General features: G+C 41.7%; 1 long non-coding RNA gene across 1 annotated transcript; it reads left to right on the plus strand.

The window, feature by feature from the left end:
• The first annotated feature begins 9811 nt into the window (after positions 1 to 9811).
• LOC139157736 (uncharacterized) lies at positions 9812 to 18673 on the plus strand. The gene is made up of 5 exons (XR_011557560.1): positions 9812 to 9890; positions 13144 to 13250; positions 15353 to 15479; positions 17351 to 17480; positions 18499 to 18673. It is a non-coding gene; the product is annotated as an uncharacterized lncRNA (long non-coding RNA).
• Positions 18674 to 19688: the final 1015 nt, after the last annotated feature.

The following is a 19688-nucleotide window of genomic DNA, read 5'->3' on the forward strand; positions in this document are numbered from 1 at the left end:
AAGGGAAGGTAAAAGAGAGAAAGAAAAAGAGCAAGAAAGAAAGAAAGAAAGAAAGAAAGAAAGAAAGGGGGAAGGACAGGAACAGAGGAAGGAAGCAAGGAAACTTATGAAAGGGGAGAGTAAGAGAGGAATGAGTGAATGGAGGGAGGGAGGGAAGAAGGTGGGAAAGAGAAAGAAAAGAAGAAATAGAGGAAGGGAAGGTAAAAGAGAGAAAGAAAAAGAGCAAGAAAGAAAGAAAGAAAGAAAGAAAGAAAGAAAGAAAGAAAGAAAGAAAGGGGGAAGGACAGGAACAGAGGAAGGAAGCAAGGAAACTTATGAAAGGGGGAGAGTAAGAGAGGAATGAGTGAAGGGAGGGAGGGAGGGAAGAAGGTGGGAAGGAGAAAGAAAAGAAGAAATAGAGGAAGGGAAGGTAAAAGAGAGAAAGAAAAAGAGCAAGAAAGAAAGAAAGAAAGAAAGAAAGAAAGAAAGAAAGAAAGGGGGGAAGGACAGGAACAGAGGAAGGAAGCAAGGAAACTTATGAAAGGGGAGAGTAAGAGAGGAATGAGTGAAGGGAGGGAGGGAGGGAAGAAGGTGGGAAAGAGAAAGAAAAGAAGAAATAGAGGAAGGGAAGGTAAAAGAGAGAAAGAAAAAGAGCAAGAAAGAAAGAAAGAAAGAAAGAAAGGGGGAAGGGACAGGAACAGAGACAGAGACAGGAAGCAAGGAAACTTATGAAAGGGGAGAGTAAGAGAGGAATGAGTGAAGGGAGGGAGGGGAGGGAAGAAGGTGGGAAGGAGAAAGAAAAGAAGAAATAGAGGAAGGGAAGGTAAAAGAGAGAAAGAAAAAGAGCAAGAAAGAAAGAAAGAAAGAAAGAAAGAAAGAAAGAAAGAAAGAAAGGGGGAAGGACAGGAACAGAGGAAGGAAGCAAGGAAACTTATGAAAGGGGAGAGTAAGAGAGGAATGAGTGAAGGGAGGGGAGGGAGGGAAGAAGGTGGGAAGGAGAAAGAAAAGAAGAAATAGAGGAAGGGAAGGTAAAAGAGAGAAAGAAAAAGAGCAAGAAAGAAAGAAAGGGGAAGGACAGGAACAGAGGAAGGAAGCAAGGAAACGTATGAAAGGGGAGAGTAAGAGAGGAATGAGTGAAGGGAGGGAGGGAGGGTAAAAGGTGGGAAGGAGAAAGAAAAGAAGAAATAGAGGAAGGGAAGGTAAAAGAGAGAAAAGAAAAAGAGAAAGAAAGAAAGAAAGGCAACTTCAAAGGCTCACTGAGCATCTCTCACTCTCTCTCTCTTTCTATCCCTCTCTTTCTCTCTCTCCCCCCTCTCTCTTTCTCTCCCCCTCCTGGACTCCTGGATCGCTCGCGTGTGGCAGTGAACATGCTTTGGGGGTTTAGCTGGGGAGGAGAAGTAGCACCTTCCAAACCCCCAAAGCATGTTCGCTGCCACACGATTTAGCCAGGAAATGAGCGAAGGAACGTGGAGGATTGGGGAGCTGAAAACGCCCGGTTTCAGCTTTCCAATCCTTCACGTTACTTAGCCGCTAAATCGTGTGGCACCGAACATTTTTTGGGGGTTTAGCTGGGGAGGAGAAGTAGCACCTTCCAAACCCCCAAAGCATGTTCGCTGCCACACGATTTAGCCAGGAAAGGAGCGAAGGAACGTGGAGGATTGGAAAGCTGAAAACGCCCGGTTTCAGCTTTCCAATCCTTCACGTTACTTCGCCGCTAAATCGTGTGGCAGCGAACATGCTTTGGGGGTTTAGCTGGGGAGGAGAAGTAGCACCTTCCAAACCCCCAAAGCATGTTCGCTGCCACACGATTTAGCCAGGAAAGGAGCGAAGGAACGTGGAGGATTGGGGAGCTGAAAACGCCCGGTTTCAGCTTTCCAATCCTTCACGTTACTTCGCCACTAAATCATGTGGCAGCGAACATGCTTTGGGGGTTTAGCTGGGGAGGAGAAGTAGCACCTTCCAAACCCCCAAAGCATGTTCGCTGCCACACGATTTAGCCAGGAAAGGAGCGAAGGAACGTGGAGGATTGGGGAGCTGAAAACGCCCGGGTTTCAGCTTTCCAATCCTTCACGTTACTTCGCCGCTAAATCGTGTGGCAGCGAACATGCTTTGGGGGTTTAGCTGGGGAGGAGAAGTAGCACCTTCCAAAACCCCCAAAGCATGTTTGCTGCCACACGATTTAGCGGCGAAGTAACGTGAAGGATTGGAAAGCTGAAACCGGGCGTTTTCAGCTCCCCAATCCTCCATGTTCCTTCGCTCCTTTCCTGGCTAAATCGTGTGGCAGCGAACATGCTTTGGGGGTTTGGAAGGTGCTACTTCTCCTCCCCAGCTAAACCCCCAAAGCATGTTCGGTGCCACACGATTTAGCGGCGAAGTAACGTGAAGGATTGGAAAGCTGAAACCGGGCGTTTTCAGCTTTCCAATCCTTCACGTTACTTCGCCGCTTGGAAAGCTGAAACCGGGCGTTTTTAGCTTTCCAATCCTTCACGTTACTTCGCCGCTTGGAAGCTGGGAGGGGGGCGGAACGTCTTTGGCCACTTAGCTCTTCCGCCCCCCTCCCAGCTTCCAAGCGGCGAAGTAACGTGGAGGATTGGGGAGCTGAAAACGCCCGGTTTCAGCTTTCCAATCCTTCACGTTACTTCCAAACCCCCAAAGCATGTTACCTTCTGTTCTGTCTGGGTTTTCCCAGACCTCAACACCAACTGAAAAAACAGCCAGACACTCTGGTAAAAGCCAAAAGTATTTTATAGCTGGAAAAAATAAGCACAAAGGAAAACCTGTCTTCACAACAGACAGGCTATAATACGTTACAGCAGGGTCCTGATGTCCAGTCAATACCACAAGCTTCTTGCTGGCACCCCCCCCCCCAAGGTTTCAATAGTCCAAGGCACAAACCAGGATTGTAAGCCACCAAAGTTCACAGACAGGTCTCACGAATCTCCAAGATAAAACTCCACAAGCCAGGAAGGGTGGGTCCGCCTTTTATCCTTTCCCAAGAGCACCACACCCAAACCCAGCTGTGACCTCTAATGCTGGAAATACTTAGCCAATTGAGTCCGTCTCTGATTAGCTCTCCTTTGTCGCATATCTATGATGTCTTGAGCATTTTCCCCTAAGGAATCCAGGCTGCTTGCTGGGGAGAGCTCCCCCTGGTGGGACTCTGGCTGTCCTTCTTCTTCAGCCTGGGATTCCTCTTCCTCGTCAGTCTGCACCTCCTGTTCCTCAGCCTCTCCCTCTGAGCTGGAAACCGACAGAAGGTCAGCCATTCCCGGAGGGGTCCCAGACTGAACCACAACACCTTCCAAACCCCCAAAGCATGTTCGCTGCCACACGATTTAGCGGCGAAGTAACGTGAAGGATTGGAAAGCTGAAACCGGGCGTTTTCAGCTCCCCAATCCTCCACGTTCCTTCGCTCCTTTCCTGGCTAAATCGTGTGGCAGCAAACATGCTTTGGGGGTTTGGAAGGTGCTACTTCTCCTCCCCAGCTAAACCCCCAAAGCATGTTCGGTGCCACACGATTTAGCGGCGAAGTAACGTGAAGGATTGGAAAGCTGAAACCGGGCGTTTTCAGCTTTCCAATCCTTCACGTTACTTCGCCGCTTGGAAGCTGGGAGGGGGGCGGAACATCTTTGGCCACTTAGCTCTTCCGCCCCCCTCCCAGCTTCCAAGCGGCGAAGTAACGTGGAGGATTGGGGAGCTGAAAACGCCCAGTTTCAGCTTTCCAATCCTTCACGTTACTTCCAAACCCCCAAAGCATGTTACCTTCCAAACCCCCAAAGCATGTTCGCTGCCACACGATTTAGCGGCGAAGTAACGTGAAGGATTGGAAAGCTGAAACCGGGTGTTTTCAGCTCCCCAATCCTCCACGTTCCTTTGCTCCTTTCCTGGCTAAATCGTGTGGCAGCGAAAATGCTTTGGGGGTTTGGAAGGTGCTACTTCTCTTCCCCAGCTAAACCCCCAAAGCATGTTCGGTGCCACACGATTTAGCGGCGAAGTAACGTGAAGGATTGGAAAGCTGAAACTGGGCGTTTTCAGCTTTCCAATCCTTCACGTTACTTCGCCGCTTGGAAGCTGGGAGGGGGGCGGAACGTCTTTGGCCACTTAGCTCTTCCGCCCCCCTCCCAGCTTCCAAGCCGCATTCGCCTTCCTCCGCCGCCGCGGTTCTGAGTTGGGGGGTGGGGGGTGGGTGATGGCAAGTCCCCCAGGTCGGCTGCAGTCTTTTAAAACAGCCCCGCCGCTTCTCAGCTGACTCCTGAAGCGCGGAAGTTCGCCTTTGGCTTTTGGCTTCAGGAGTCAGCGGAGAAGCGGCGGGGCTGTTTTAAAAGACTGCAGCCGACCTGGGGGCTTGCCAGCACCCACGAAACTGCTGCTTATGCCGGGCGGCTCGCCTGGAACGCCAGCAATGGCGCCCGGCCGATTGCCGAGCGGGGGGCGGGAGGAGGCAGCGCCGCACCGGACCCTTCAGGCCGCTCCACCCGGGTCGAGCCCCATCCCGGGCGGAGCGGCCTGAGGGGTCCGGGGGGGCGCTGCCTCCTCCCGCGCCCCGCCCCCGCTCGGCAATCGGCCCGGTGGCATTGTTGGCGTTCCAGGCGAGCCTTCGGGCCTGGCAGACAAGAGGTCTGGCGCTCCCACAGGGAAGGGAAAAGGCGGCGGCTTAAGCCTTCCCTGTGCTTTGGAAGCCGCCGAACGCCGTCAGAGGGGCGCGTCAGCGGCGGGAGCCGGACCCGGCCGCCGCCCCCCCTAGCAGAAGCCAAGCCCCCCCCAGCCGAGCCTGGTGGCAAGCTCGCCCCCAACCCCCGAGATCGAGCGCACGAAGACGCATCTCTCACCTTCTGCCGCTGGCCGCCCGCTCTCTTTCGCCCAGCGCTGCTTTGGAAGGTGCGACGGGAAGAAGGAAAGCGGCACGGCGGGCGGCCAGCGGCAGAAGGCGAGAGGTGCCTCTTCGATGTGCGCGGACCCCCCCACCCCCAGCAGAAGCCAAGGACCCCCAGAGTGGGGCAGCAGGGGAGGCGACCGCCTCTCCACTCACCAACTGCCAGGATAGGAGCCGAGAAGAGCCGGGCTGGTTTACTTTCCTTCCTTTCCGGAGTGAGCCACTCGAACAAAGCGTCACGCCCCCCTGACGCTTTTGGTGGCAAAAGAGCCCAGCGTCGCTTCGGAAGCCGCCGAAAGCGTCAGGGGGGGGCGTGACGCTTTATTTGGCTCTGCATCAGCTCGGGAAGGAAGCAAAGCAAGCCAGCCCGGCTCTTCTCGGCTCGTATCCCGGATTTGAGCTCGGGAGTCGAGCAAAAATTTCTCTCCTCTCCCAGCTCGTATCTCGAGTAGCTCGTAAGTAGAGCTGCTCGTATGTCGAGGTTCCACTGTAGTGAACTTTCACAAATGGACATTTTCAATATTGAGTTGCCAAAATTTTTGAAAACTTTGCCAGACATTTGAGTTTGAATTTAGCAATAACCTCTGGGACCATCAAGTTGAGATGGTTTTGGAAAAGGAACAGGTTAAGATGTTATAGGACTTTAAAATCCAAGCAGGCAGGCACCTTATTTGTCACATTCCTGATATAACAGTGATTTTAAAAAATTAAGTCTGGAGCATTGGTGATGTTAAACTGAATGCTACAAGGATTGAGGAAAGTAACCAGAAAAAAAAAATAGAACCAGAATTTTCAAATTGAAGTTGAACACTTATGGAAAAGGTTTATTAAGCTGCTGTTTGTATGTAAATATGACACAAACATTTTCTGCCAACTTTTTAGAGGGATATGTCACACAAACCAATTCTGAAATGCCCTCTAGAAATCTACATAGACTTAACCCATGTAGCCACTAGGGTACAAAACTGATTCCCAAGAAAAAATATATACTGTTATGTTCATGATATTGTGTTCATCTCATTCCAACCCATGAATAAGGCTATCTGAAATAGTCCTTCCCCTCTTCAGTCATGGCTAACATCAATTCCTCACAGACAGCTAAAGCAACACAAATTGCCAAGGGTTTCTGTTTTCTTGGTTGGTTCACCCAGAACCATGCAATGTTGCAACAATTAGAAGGATAAGCAAGAACATTTGAGCAAAGTGCTGCATGATCTAATACAACACTGCCCTAGCTAACATTTGAACAAGAGCTAACATTTGAAAAATTGCTGGCTTAACCGTGTTCATCAAGAATCATAGAAACATAGAAGACTGACTGCAGAAAAAGACCTCATGATCCATCTAGTCTGCCCTTATACTATTTTTTGTATTTTATCTTAGGATGGATATATGTTTATCCCAGGCATGTTTAAATCCAGTTACTGTGGATTTACCAACCACATCTGCTGGAAGTTTGTTCCAACGATCTACTACTCTTTCAGTAAAATAATATTTTCTCATGTTGCTTTTGATCTTTCCCCCAACTAACTTCAGATTGTGTTCCCTTGTTCTTGTGTTCACTTTCCTATTAAAACCACTTCCCTCCTGAATCTTATTTAACCCTTTGACATATTTAAATGTTTCGATCATGTCCCCCCTTTTCCTTCTGTCCTCCAGACTATGCAGATTGAGTTCATTAAGTCTTTCCTGGTACATTTTATGCTTAAGACCTTACACCATTCTTGTAGCCCATCTTTGGGCCTATTCAATTTTGTCAATATCTTTTTGTAGGTGAGGTCTCCAGAACTGAACACAGTATTCCAAATGTGGTCTCACCAGTGCTCTATATAGTGGGATCACAATCTCCCTCTTCCTGCTTGTTATACCTCTAGCTATGCTATAAGGTAGAGGTCCTCAAACATGGCCACTTGAAGACTTGTGGACTTCAACTCCCAGAATTCTCCAGCCAGCATAGCTTGTGGCATAGCTGGCTGGAGAATTCTGGGAGTTGAAGTCCACAAGTCTTCAAGTGGCCAAGTTTGGGGATCCCTGCTATAAGGTGTAACACTTAATGATTGTCATAGGGTTCAAATAAGCAATCAGGAAACAATCAATAATAAAATTGAGATATATAGAAACCCTTCTATTTACTGAGCCATAGCAACATTAATAGGAAATGATTACCAAAGCTGAGAACATTTCATTTTGTTTTCAGAAGCTGCTTTATGAATGAATCTTTTGTGTTGTTTGTTGATTAAGCAAAACTGTGTTTAAAGGAATAGCCCAGTTTCTTACATGAAATATGCCAATATAAATCAAATGTCTAAGCCAAATATTTACAGGAGCAGAATTAATATTGACCAGAAATATAATAAAACTGAAACTTAAATATCCCCAACCATTTCACCATATATTTTCCTTTTTTATTTCCTGGTTATTTAGTTCATTTATAGAACATTTTATATTGTGTATTAATTTATTTGTGTACAGTCAGAGGATTGGCTAAGCATTTACAAATTACTTGCTCTTAAATTGTAAATATATGGCTAGGAACTCTGAGAAAAGAGATAATTTATTTGTACTTTTTATGAATAAACACAAGTTTAATTTTCAGAATAATTCCCAGGGTTCGACCATTTTTGTGTGTTAATTCACTGTGCCTTTGTATATAAGAGGAAGTATTTAACCAATAGATGACTTGCCATTTTGGCACAAATTCCCAGTAGGGTGTAGAAAAATTAAAACCAGTCAAGCAATGTCCAAAGTGCAACTTCTTCAGTTCTTCCTAATCCTCTTGGTTTAGCCTCTTATGCCTTATCCTGGCATAAACAGCCATCTGCATTTTATTTTTCTCTTGGAATTTGATGGATTTCCTTCAGATAGTAAAAATTATGCATTAGTAAAACAATTAGGCTACCTTTGAAGTATGTTCGAAAACTTCAAATTGTACAAAATGCAGTCACGCGAGCGGTTATGGGCCTTCCAAGGCATATCCATATTTCACCATCACTCAGCGGACTGTATTGGTTGCCGATTAGTTTCTGGACACAATTCAAAGTGTTGGTTATGACCTACAAATCCCTACATGGCATTGGGTTAGATTACCTCTGAGACCGCCTTCTGCCGCATGAATCCCAGCGCCCGGTCAGGTCCCAAAGACTCAGCCTTCTAAGGGTCCCGTCAACCAGACAATGTTGTTTGACAGGGCCTAGGAGAGGAACCTTCTCTATGGGGGGCCTGGCCCTCTGGAATCATCTCCCCACGGAAATTCACACTGCCCCCACCCTCCTCACCTTCCGTAAAAGTTTAAAGACCCATTTATGCTGTCAAGCTTGGGGCCATTAGATCTTAGCCCCCTGATCAACTAATGTTTAGTATGTTTTCTTGAGTGAATGGTAATGAATGTTTTTTAAAAAATATATATTAGAGTTTTTAAGTCTTTTTAGCCATATTAATTGGATTTTAGATGTATTGTTATGTCGTACTGATATGTTGTGAGCCACCCCGCATCCTCAGAGAGGGGCAGCATACAAATCCAATTAATAAATTATATGTAAAAAGAGTTTATTGAATTTAAATAGTTAAAAAGGGTGCGGAGGGGTAATAGGAATAAAGGGGAAGGGAAAAGAAAAGCATTACATAATAATAAAACAAATCTTAAACTATACATAAAGTAATCTGTATCACTTTATTGTGACCACAATTACATTACATAACAAAAAATATAAAATGCGTGTGCACAGTATATAATAAAGTAGTGAATCTATAAAGTGCGAAAAGAAATAGAAGAGAAGAGAAAAAGAAGAAAAGAAAAGAGAAAGGAGATGTTGGTAAGGATATGTGACATTGTAATCTAATAGAATAGCGGGTGTATATGTAATTAATAAATAAATAAATAATAAATAAATATAAAGTCTCCAGACTGCCTTCATTGTCTAACTTCGTCTATCTGAAAAAGAAAAATGTTTTTTTTTCTCTCTCTCATGTGCTCTCTCTCTCTCTCTCTCTCTCTCTCTCACACACACACACACACACACAAATATCTTTGTATAGGAAGAAAGAAAAGAAAATTACTCTAACCAGACTTGACAGACAAGTTTGATTTTTCTCACAAGCTCAAAATTTATCTGTATAAAAACAAAGAGAAAATCAGTCAGTTAATCTGATTGTAAAGCTTACCAACTTTCTCTAGGTTTCTTTACTTACATTGGAAGTCTTGATAGTTAGGACTTTGTTTATTACTCAATTAATATTGCCTCTTAATTTAATAATTCAGCATTCTTCATTAAACTACCTGAAACTATGGCTAGATATATGTGTGAGTATAAAGATCTATTTATTGTTATATTAATGAATAGTACCAACAGAAGAGATTATTATTTTTTCTACTCCAAGAGAATCAGTTGTTCCTGCCTAAAAATACACTCAGTTCAATGCTTGAAATACTGACTAAGCCCAGAAGCAAATTAAAATGATATGCCTCAGTAGAGTAGTATCTTCTTTGTCTATTTGGAAATGTCTGAAGCACCAGCCCTTTGGATTTCATTTTATGACAATGAAAGATGCATGTTAAAGAACCAACTATTTGATTTGGGATCAATCTGTCTCATTTGATCACTCCAAGAATAGGAGGGTTCTACATGTGCAAAGACTTTCAGTCACATTTAGTATATCCACTCCATTCTGACATGTGGAAACTGAGGTCTGCTTTCTTTGTCAAAGCTTTTTGAAAAGGAGTCTACGGAGAGGGGTGGCATACAAATCAAAACAAACAAACAAACAAACAAACAAATAAATAAATATAAACTACTTTTTAAAAACTCTGCAAACCTTTAGTGACTACCTTCTGGTGCAAATAGATCATTCTTCTCAACATCTCTGAAAGCAATTTTCAACCTCCTATGGACCTAGTTACTGGTTGATAGCATACTTTTACAGCCAGGTGTGGGGTGGGGAAAAACAGATGAAAATGGGAGGGATCTGGTAACACCCTCTAGATAAAAGCAACAACCATAGATGAAATTTGAGCTTTGTCCACCTATCGGTCCTGGTAAAGGTGAGAATTGGGAGATGGAAGAAGGCTTTCATATGTGCTGGGGGTGTCTCTCAAGGGAATAGCAGTTCTCTTTCTTTGTCTGTTTAGCCTAAATCTATTTAGCATCATGGAGGCAAGCTTGTACAATGGTACCTCTACTTACGAACTTAGTTTGTTCCATGTCCAGATTCTTCAGTAGAAAAGTTTGTAAGAAGAAGCAATTTTTCCCATAGGTACCAATGTAAAAGCAAATAATGCATGCGATTGGGGAAACCACAGGAAGGGTAGAGGCCCTGTTTCCTCCCAGGAGATCCCTAGAGAGGCCCCACGGTGGCTTTTCCCTGGCTTTTCCACTTATATTATACTATGACTAGTTTCGGAGGCTCAGGTTTGTAAGCGGAAAATTGTTCTTGAGAAGAGGCAAAAAAATCTTGAGCACCTGGTTCTTATCTAGAAAAGTTCATAAGTAGAGGCATTCTTAGGTAGAGATACCACTGTATATATATATATATATTTATTTATTTCCTATAAGGTAAGAATAGAATAATGTATAAGGGTGGCATACAAATCTAATTAATAATAACAATAACAATAATAATAACAACGACGACGATGATGATGATGATGATGATGATAATAATAATAATAATAATATTATTTATTATTTATTAGATTTGTATGATGCCCCTTTCCGTAGACTCGGGACGGCTCACAACACAATAAAACAGTTCATGACAAATCTAATAATTTACAATTTAAAATATTTTTTAAAAACCCATTATTAAGCAGACATACATACAAGCATACCATACATAAATTGTATAATAATAATAATAATAATAATAATAATAATAATAATAATAATAAAAATAATAATAATATAATAAAGATCTCAGTACAGGGCATGGAATGAAACCTATGAATTTGGAGGATGGAAAAAAGCTTTTTACTGATGTAAGATTTAATATGTCAGTTTTAGTTGGTTTTTTATTGTTTCTCCCCAAGTTTTTGTTGGATGATTCTAGAGACCACCCAAAAGAATGAAGATGTGCAGGGCACCTGCAGCTCATTGATGGCTCATTCTTGCTCAAGAGTTCAGCCTTTCAGTCTTAAATTGACCATTAGAAAGGGACTAATAGATAAAAATAATTTTACAATGTGAAACTCAGATTGCTTTAAAAGGTATAAACCCCAGGAATGGAAAGTGGATATGGAAGAATGCAAGAAATATATCTGAACAGATTAGAATTTATTTCCCATGCAAATGGAAAAACTTTGTTGTTACTCAAGTTCAAAATATGATTTAAATGCATTTTTTTTATTTCCACACATCTGTACGTTCATATGTTCATTATTTTATTGTTTTATATTCTGCCATTATTATTTTTATAAGTATATATACAAAGAAAGAAATATTTCTACAGAAAGTGTAAAAAAGTGGGATTTGCAGGGGAGGGTTGCTTAGTCCCCATTTATAAGCAAGAATGAAGGAAGTTCATGGTTGCTTAATTTGCTGTTGAATTCAGCAAGAGTTCTGGTTAGTTCCAGATAGCAGTATGTCTGCATTTTTTTCTGATCTTTATACTTTTGAATATTCTTAGCCATAGTATTTTGAATGTATAACATCTATTAATTTGCAGGCATACATCTGTTCTCATATCATGAATGAATCTGAAAGTAGTCAAGAAGTGTGAATCAATAGATGAACTAAATAGGACTTTATGCATTGGGACACTGTGAACTATGGGAGCATAAAAACAAAAGACTATGAGATTGCCAGTCATTACAGTCTAGTAACCCTAATTCATGGGTGTTAAACTCGCCATGTCACGTTTCCATCACGTGACATTTATGATATTTTCCCCTTCATGGAGCTGGGGTGGGCATGGCCTGTGCATGATGCCTCCAGCCTATGAGCTGCCAGTTTGACACCCCTGCACTAGTTCTTTGATGCATCAAAGTGTTTGGGTAGAATTTCAGCAGTTTTGGAAAGAGTCTATAGAACCAGTGGTAGCGATTATGCGCAGTTCAAAAACCAATGAATCACACCACTGACTAGCCCCACCCTGCCCCTCCCACTCACTCCTTCTCTCTTCAGGCTCATACACACAGAGCAAACAGAAGGAGGAGGTGAGAAGCAGCCAGGTTATAAGATTTGGCCGAACATTTCTGTCAGTTCTATGTGCATGACTTGGTGAAGTGGTCATGCCCCACTTTACTGTGAGTGATGTCAAGTTGGCCATACCCATTCAGTCACATGACCCCCACACCAAGCCACACCCCCAGAACCAGAGGGAGGGGGAATTTGAATGCTATTCCTGGTAGAAGTGAGCATCTTCTCTTGTAGCAATAATTTATTCATAGCTTTACTGCCAATGACTCAACAGGACTGGATCCTGGAAATGCACCACAGAATTTTAACATGTTGCAAGGGAATCACCATCATCACCTCGAGGCTCGACTACTGTAATGCTCTCTACATGGGGCTACCTTTCAAAAATGTTCGGAAACTCCAGATCATGCAGAATGCAGCTGCAAGAGCTATCATGGGCTTTCCTAAATATGCCCATGTCACACCAACACTCCGCAGTCTGCATTGGTTGCCGATCGGTTTTCGGTCACAATTCAAAGTGTTGGTTATGGCCTATAAAGCCCTTCGTGGCATCGGACCAGAATATCTCTGGGACTGTCTTCTGCCGCACAAATCCCAGCGACCAGTTAGGTCCCACAGAGTTGGCCTTCTCCGGATCCCGTCGACTAAACAATGCCGTTTGGCGGGACCCAGGGGAAGAGCCTTCTCTGTGGTGGCCCCAACCCTCTGGAACCAACTCCCCCTGGATATCAGAGTTGCCCCCACCCTCCTTGCCTTTCGTAAGCTTCTTAAAACCCACCTCTGTCGTCAGGCATGGGGGAATTGAGATATCCCCTTCCCCCTAGGCTTATAAAATTTATGCATGGTATGTCTGTATGTATGATTGGTACTTTAAATTGGGTTTTTAAAAATTACTTTTAATATTAGATTTGTTTATATTGTCTTTTTACTGTTGTTAGCCGCTCCAAGTCTGCGGAGAGGGGCGACATACAAATCTAATAAATAAATAAATAAATAAAATAAGTAAATAAATGTTTTGCCTGGATAGTGTTCCTATATGAGAGTTTGGGAGAGGGTGTTATTTCAGTCTGGATCAGGGCAGCAGTTCTCATTTTGGCTGAAAGAATGATCTGCCTTATTCATCTTTGTCAATGAGGATACTAACTCTTTATTTCCCAACAGGAATACTTTCTGTCCATGAACACTGAACTTTTTACTTCAGCCATCACCCGTGATGATTTGTCACCTTTTCTTTTTGACTCTCTTTCTGAAAGCTGTAGTTGGTCCAGGTACACAAATGAGCAATATTTATTTATTTATTTGTTTGTTTGTTTGTTTATATTTTTATATATATATATATATATATATATATATATATATATATATATATATATATATATATATATATTTACTTACTTACTTACTTACTTACTTACTTACTTACTTACTTACTTACTTACTTACTTACTTACTTACTTACTTACTTACTGGATTTGTATGCCGCCCCTCTCCGGAGACTTGGGGCGGCTAACAGCAATAATAAGACAGCATACAATAATAATCCAATAATAAACACGATTAAAAACCCATTAATATAAAAACCAAACATACATTCAGACATACCATGCATAAAATTGTAAAGGCCTAGGGGGAAAGAATATCTCAGTTCCCCCATGCCTGGCAGCAGAGGTGGGTTTTAAGTAGCTTACAAAAGGCAAGGAGGGTGGGGGCAATTCTAATCTCTGGGTGGAGTTGGTTCCAGAGGGTCGGGGCCGCCACAAAGAAGGCTCTTCCCCTGGGTCCCGCCAAGCGACATTGTTTAGTTGACGGGACCCGGAGAAGACCCACTCTGTGGGACCTAACTGGTTGCTGGGATTCGTGCAGCAGAAGGTGGTCCCTGAGATATATAATATATTTAGCTACATTAATATAGTAATAGTGTGTGAAATGGAATTTTGCCAGACATCTTTATGAAATATTTTAGGTCCTTTCAAAATGATATTGTAGATGAATTCAATATGTTTGAAAATAATATGTAAAGTATGTATATTAGCATTCCATTGTTAAGTATACATTTTAAAAACTCAAGAATAAACAAGGTCCACACATACTGGACAAAAATGTCCTCCTTAATAATCTTGTAAAGAAGGTTATGTACAAGGAGAATTTCTGGTTATCAGCTATGAAGATTTATCATCTTTTCTTTTTGAATCTCTTTCTGAAAGCTGTAGTTGGTCCGGGTAGAAAAATGAACAGTCTTGAAACACATTGCAATGTAATATATTTAGCTACATTTGGCCAAACCCAGGGCCATTTCCAAGGCAGATAATTTGTTCATAGCCGACAAACTATATTCTGTATGTATCACATGTTTTGCTGATTTTTAAAAAAACTTAAGGGAGACTAGGATAGCACTATTTTGGCCTTGTTCTGGCCTCATCAGTGCTATCCTAATCTCCCTTAATTTATTTTTATATATATATATATATATATATATATATATATATATATATATATATATATATATATATATATATGTCACATGTTTTTTTGCTGAATTTGAAAATTAAGGGAGACTAGGATATATCTATTTTGGCCTTATTTTGGCCTCATCAGCTAGCCATACCCACTGGGACTTGAACCTGCAACCTTTGCCTTGTAAGGCAGAGAATTATCCTCTAGGCTACAATATCCAATCCCTTCAGCTCTGCATTTGTTTTTGTAGATTTTCAAAATATCTAGATATGTATGTAGGTTGTTGTGAGTTTGGGTTTCCCCCCTGTATTTTGAGTGTCTTTGCTCATACTCAGAGTAGCAGAAGCTAATAACTTCAGCCTGAAGATGGAGAAGGTGATTTTGCCAAAACGTCGAACCTGAATTCACAACAACCTACATACGGTATATATACCCAAATATGGGAGGAGCATATGCTTCCTTTTTTGCCTCTCAGCCCCTCCAGGGGCCATATCCAATACAGTAAAACTTTTTCAAAGCCGACAAACTATAATGTACATGTGTAGCATATTTTTGCCGATAGTGAAAAGGAAGGGAGACTAGTACAGTATAGATCTATTTTGAGCTTATTATCAGCTCCCGGTAAGGGTATGGCTAGCTGATGAGATCTAACTGATGAGAGCATAATAAGATCAAAATAGATCTATACTACTCTCTCTTCCTTTTCATTATCAGCAAAAATATACCCCCCCCCCCACAAATACACTCCCTCTCTCTCCCTCTCCCTACATTGACATCTGTGTAATTTGAGTTGAAATATTTCACCCACAATCATGCTTAGGAACGTGTATCTAGGAGATACTTTTATATATGTTTGTATTTCTATACAGTATAATGCACAAAGGATTTTAAAATATATTTTTAAATTTTCATGTAGATTTGTCTGGAACTGAACATGATTGTCAACAGCGTCTTAATGGTTTCTGTTATCCAAAAGACCTTCTGTGTCCTGATTGTTTTACTTTCTATGGATACTGTAAATTAGAACTCCAGTGCTGTGCAAAGTAAGTCAGTTTTCCCAGGGTACAAATACAGATCTTGTGGATCAGATCAACATTTTTATTTGATTTTTGCTTTCATAGTTTCCAATCTAAATTTTGGTGGTTCTAAATTTACAGTATGGTTATTCAATTCAAGAATCAATATTGAATGTGTAGAAATATAAGAGATCTGTATTAATTTACTATAATATTCCTGGAAAATAACTATTAAGTGTGTACATTCTGCATTTACTTCTGACTAGCATTAAAGACATGAAACTGAAATTTGTACTTGCCCTGCTTCTTTACTGTTGCCAGCTATGTGGAGCATGATAGATCGCTGTCTATCAGATTAATGTGCATATTGGAATATTACTTGTTCTACTCTATAAAATTGTATAAGGCATAAGAGTTTGTCCATGCAATTTTCTGTTCGTTGGCTATATGCTCTTTTAGCAAAAATATGTGATAGTTTGTACAGTATTCAGATCAAAGGGTTGCAATCTCTTTTTTAAAAAAATTAGGTCTTCAAAGGAATCCATTGTTAACCCTTAATATTTTATTTTCCTCTTAATAATTTCAAGGCAATTTTTAAAAATTCACTCATGTGTCAACCTACAATCAAACAACTATCAATTATATGTCTAATTAAGATATTTTTTAACATTTTATGAGTGGCATAGTGGCTCAGCAGTAAAGACACTGGGCTTATCAACTGGAAAGCTGGTAGCCCAGGTTTGGGACATGAATATCATGAGATGGGGTGAGTTCCCATCCTCCCACAACTCCTGGCAACCTAGCAGTTCAAAAATATGCAAATGTGGGTATATAAATAAGTACAATTTATGTGGTAAAATAACAGCGCCTCATGTGGTTATGCTGGCCACCTGACTCAATGGCTTCGAAACAGAGATGAGCATTGTCCCCTATAGTTGCAAAAACTAGCAAAGTAAAATTCACAGGGACTCTTTTATCTTTTATTTTATTATTTATTTGTTTGTTTGTTTGATTTCTAGGCCACCCTTTTCCTGAGTCCCAGGGCAACTTACAACGTATTAATACATAACAATGGAAGAAATTGAAATGAAATAAAACAACACTATAAAAAAAACCCTTAACTTAAAACATCTCACAGACAGCCCACCTCATACAATTCTGTCCCATCTCCAACAGTCATACGATAATGGGGGCTGGCACAAAGCAACCAAGTTCAACAGCCCCATGCCTGCTGGCATAAATGTGTTTTTAAGCTCTTCTGGAAGGCCGAGAGAGTGGGAATAGTACAGATATTTGGGGGGAGTGTCTCCAGAGGGCAGGGGCAACCACAGAGAAGGCCATTCCCCTAGGGCCCGCCAGTCAGCATTGTCTGGCTAACGGGACCTGGAGAAGGCCAACCCTGTGGGTCCTAACTGGTCGATGGGATACATGAGGCAAGAGATAGTCCCTTAGGTAATCAGGTCCTAAGCCATGTAGGGCTTTAAAGGCCAACACCAACACTTTGAATTGCATTTGGAGACTAGTTGGCAACTAATGCAGCTCACGGAGTGATGTTGAAACATGGGCATATCTTGGAAGGCCCATGACAGCTCGCGCAGCTGCATTTTGGATCAATTGCAGTCTCTGAACGTTCTTCAGAGGTAGCCCCATGTAGAGAGAGCATTGCAGTAGTCAATCCTCAAGATCCTTTATCTAATCCTCTATACCAAGGATATCAAACTGGTGGCCCATTGGCTGAATGCAACTTGCATAGGCCATGCCCATGCCAGCTCCACAAAGGGGGAAAATGTTGTGATACATCACATGATGCTAAGATGACACCTTGAGTTTCACACCCATGTTCTAAACCTACAAAATAGTTTTCTATTTGAAATAATTTATTCCTTTTCTATGTACAGAATATGGTGGCTTCCAGAGTGTGTACATGCAACTTCGCCAGCTGAAACTTCTTTTCCTGAAACGACAACTTCACAAATATTTTATGATGAAAGTGAGGCACCAAAATAAACTGTTGTGACAGTCATTCAGGTAGCTCTAATTACACATAAATATTTTTCTTCCTTAGTTCTCATTAGTATTGTCTATATATATCTTCAGGGCAATAATTATAACATTAGATAACCTGTGACCTGGTGGGTCATCATTTTAGAGATACTGTATTTCCTTACCTAAAGGGAGAAACAGAATGACCACAGTCATGCAAAAGAGCAGGAGGCATTTTTTTCAGTTTCCTTATTAATGAATTTCTTGGGATAAAGTTGACAAGAATGATTGAAATTACTTCCTACTGCCCTCTTTCCCTCCCTTATTAACCATGATATCAATTGCCAGTTGAGGAACTTCTTTGGGTGAAGGGCTTTCTCAGCTTTTTTCATGCCTATTTATTTATTTATTTATTTGTTTATTTATTTATTGGATTTGTATGCCGCCCCTCTCCGTAGACTCGGGGCAGCTAACAACAATAATAAAAACAGCATGTAAATCCAATACTACAACAACTAAAAAACCCTTATTTTAAAACCAATCATACCTACAAACAAACATACCATGCATAAATTGTAAAGGCCTAGGGGGGAAGAGTATCTCAGTTCCCCCATGCCTGACGGCAAAGGTGGGTTTTAAGGAGCTTATGAAAGGCAAGGAGGGTGGGGGCAATTCTAATCTCTGGGGGGAGCTGGTTCCAGAGAGCCGGGGCTGCCACAGAGAAGGCTTTTCCCCTGGGCCCCGCCAAACAACATTGTTTAGTTGACGGGACCCGGAGAAGACCCACTCTGTGGGACCTAACTGGTCGCTGGGATTCATGCAGCAGAAGGGGTCCCTGAGATAATCTGGTCCGGTGCCATGGAGGGCTTTATAGGTCATAAGCAACACTTTGAATTGTGACCAGAAACTGATCGGCAACCAATGCAGAGTGCGGAGTGTTGGTGTTATATGGGCATTTTTGGGAAAGCCCATGATTGTTAAGTTGTTTTCAGAATCTGATGGCTTTATATAACTAATATGACTGTGGTGATTACAACCAGCTTCCTTCTACATTATTTTTCAGTTCCTGCTAAGTAAAAACATCTGAATACCCTCTAACAGTTGATGGAGCATTCGGAAATTACCTAAGTTCCCCAAAATGTTGGTTTTTAAGAGTTAATATCTTGCTGATTAAAAAGCTGTTTTCTTGTCAAATGCTGAAGCTCATATGCATTAAAACTGCTACTTTCCATACTTCATGGCCATGCCTCAGTCTCCGTTCTTTTTGCTGATGCTTTTTTCCACATTTTCAGGAATTATTTCTGTAGAAAAATCCATGCATTCTAAAAAAAATTAATGAGTTATATCTGGCTAACAATATAACTTGATATCAATGGGAAAGACTGAGGGCAAAAGAAGGAAGGGATGACAGAGAATGAGGTCGCTGGATTGAGTCACTAAAGCTGTAGGCATCAGCTTAAATGGACTCCAGAGGATGGTAGAAAACAGTAAGGCCTGAAGGAACATTGTCCATGGGGTTGTGATGGAGCAGACACATCTTCACAATTAACAATAACAACAATATAGTAACCATGTTACATTCCAAACCCTCGTCCCCCCATGCGTCCTGCTGTGTTGCCTCATCATGGTGGGGCAGAATACCTGGGTGGGATGACCAACGAATGCCAGTACTGTATGACAAGCATGTATATTCCCAGCAGGGTTATCAAAGGCATGAAGGTTACCCTAAACAAATAGGCACTTTATTGAGCTGCAACAATATAAGAAAAGGCTGGAGGATCATCAATTGTGAGACACAAAATATCAAAGATCCAATTAAACTGATGTATTGCTATCATGTTTATACATGGAAAATTTTCAACTAGCAATTGACATCCGCTTGAAATTAGATAAGTGTCAACAGAACTGAAGGGGTTAGAATGACTTCACTTCTGGCTACACAGGATTTCCAGATGGATCCACCTTTTAATTCTGCTACCAGGTTCTACCACTCCTTTTCCTATATCACTTTAGTGACAGTACTGGCCTTAGCCATCAAAGCTAGATGAGTGACTTTGAGTCAGTCGTTTTCCCTTAGCCCAATCCACTGCACATCCACTGTTATTGTGTGGAAACATAGGAAGAAAGTGTGTTCAATATGTTTACCACTTTGAGTTGTTTGCAAAAAATAATAAAGGGGAATAAACAAACAAATATCAAAGGCATCAATTCATAGTGTATATTGTGCAAGCAATGGTGATTCTGTATTTCTCA

Source organism: Erythrolamprus reginae, chromosome 1, assembly GCF_031021105.1.
Source record: "Erythrolamprus reginae isolate rEryReg1 chromosome 1, rEryReg1.hap1, whole genome shotgun sequence".
In the NCBI taxonomy this organism is placed as follows: Eukaryota; Metazoa; Chordata; class Lepidosauria; order Squamata; family Dipsadidae; genus Erythrolamprus; species Erythrolamprus reginae.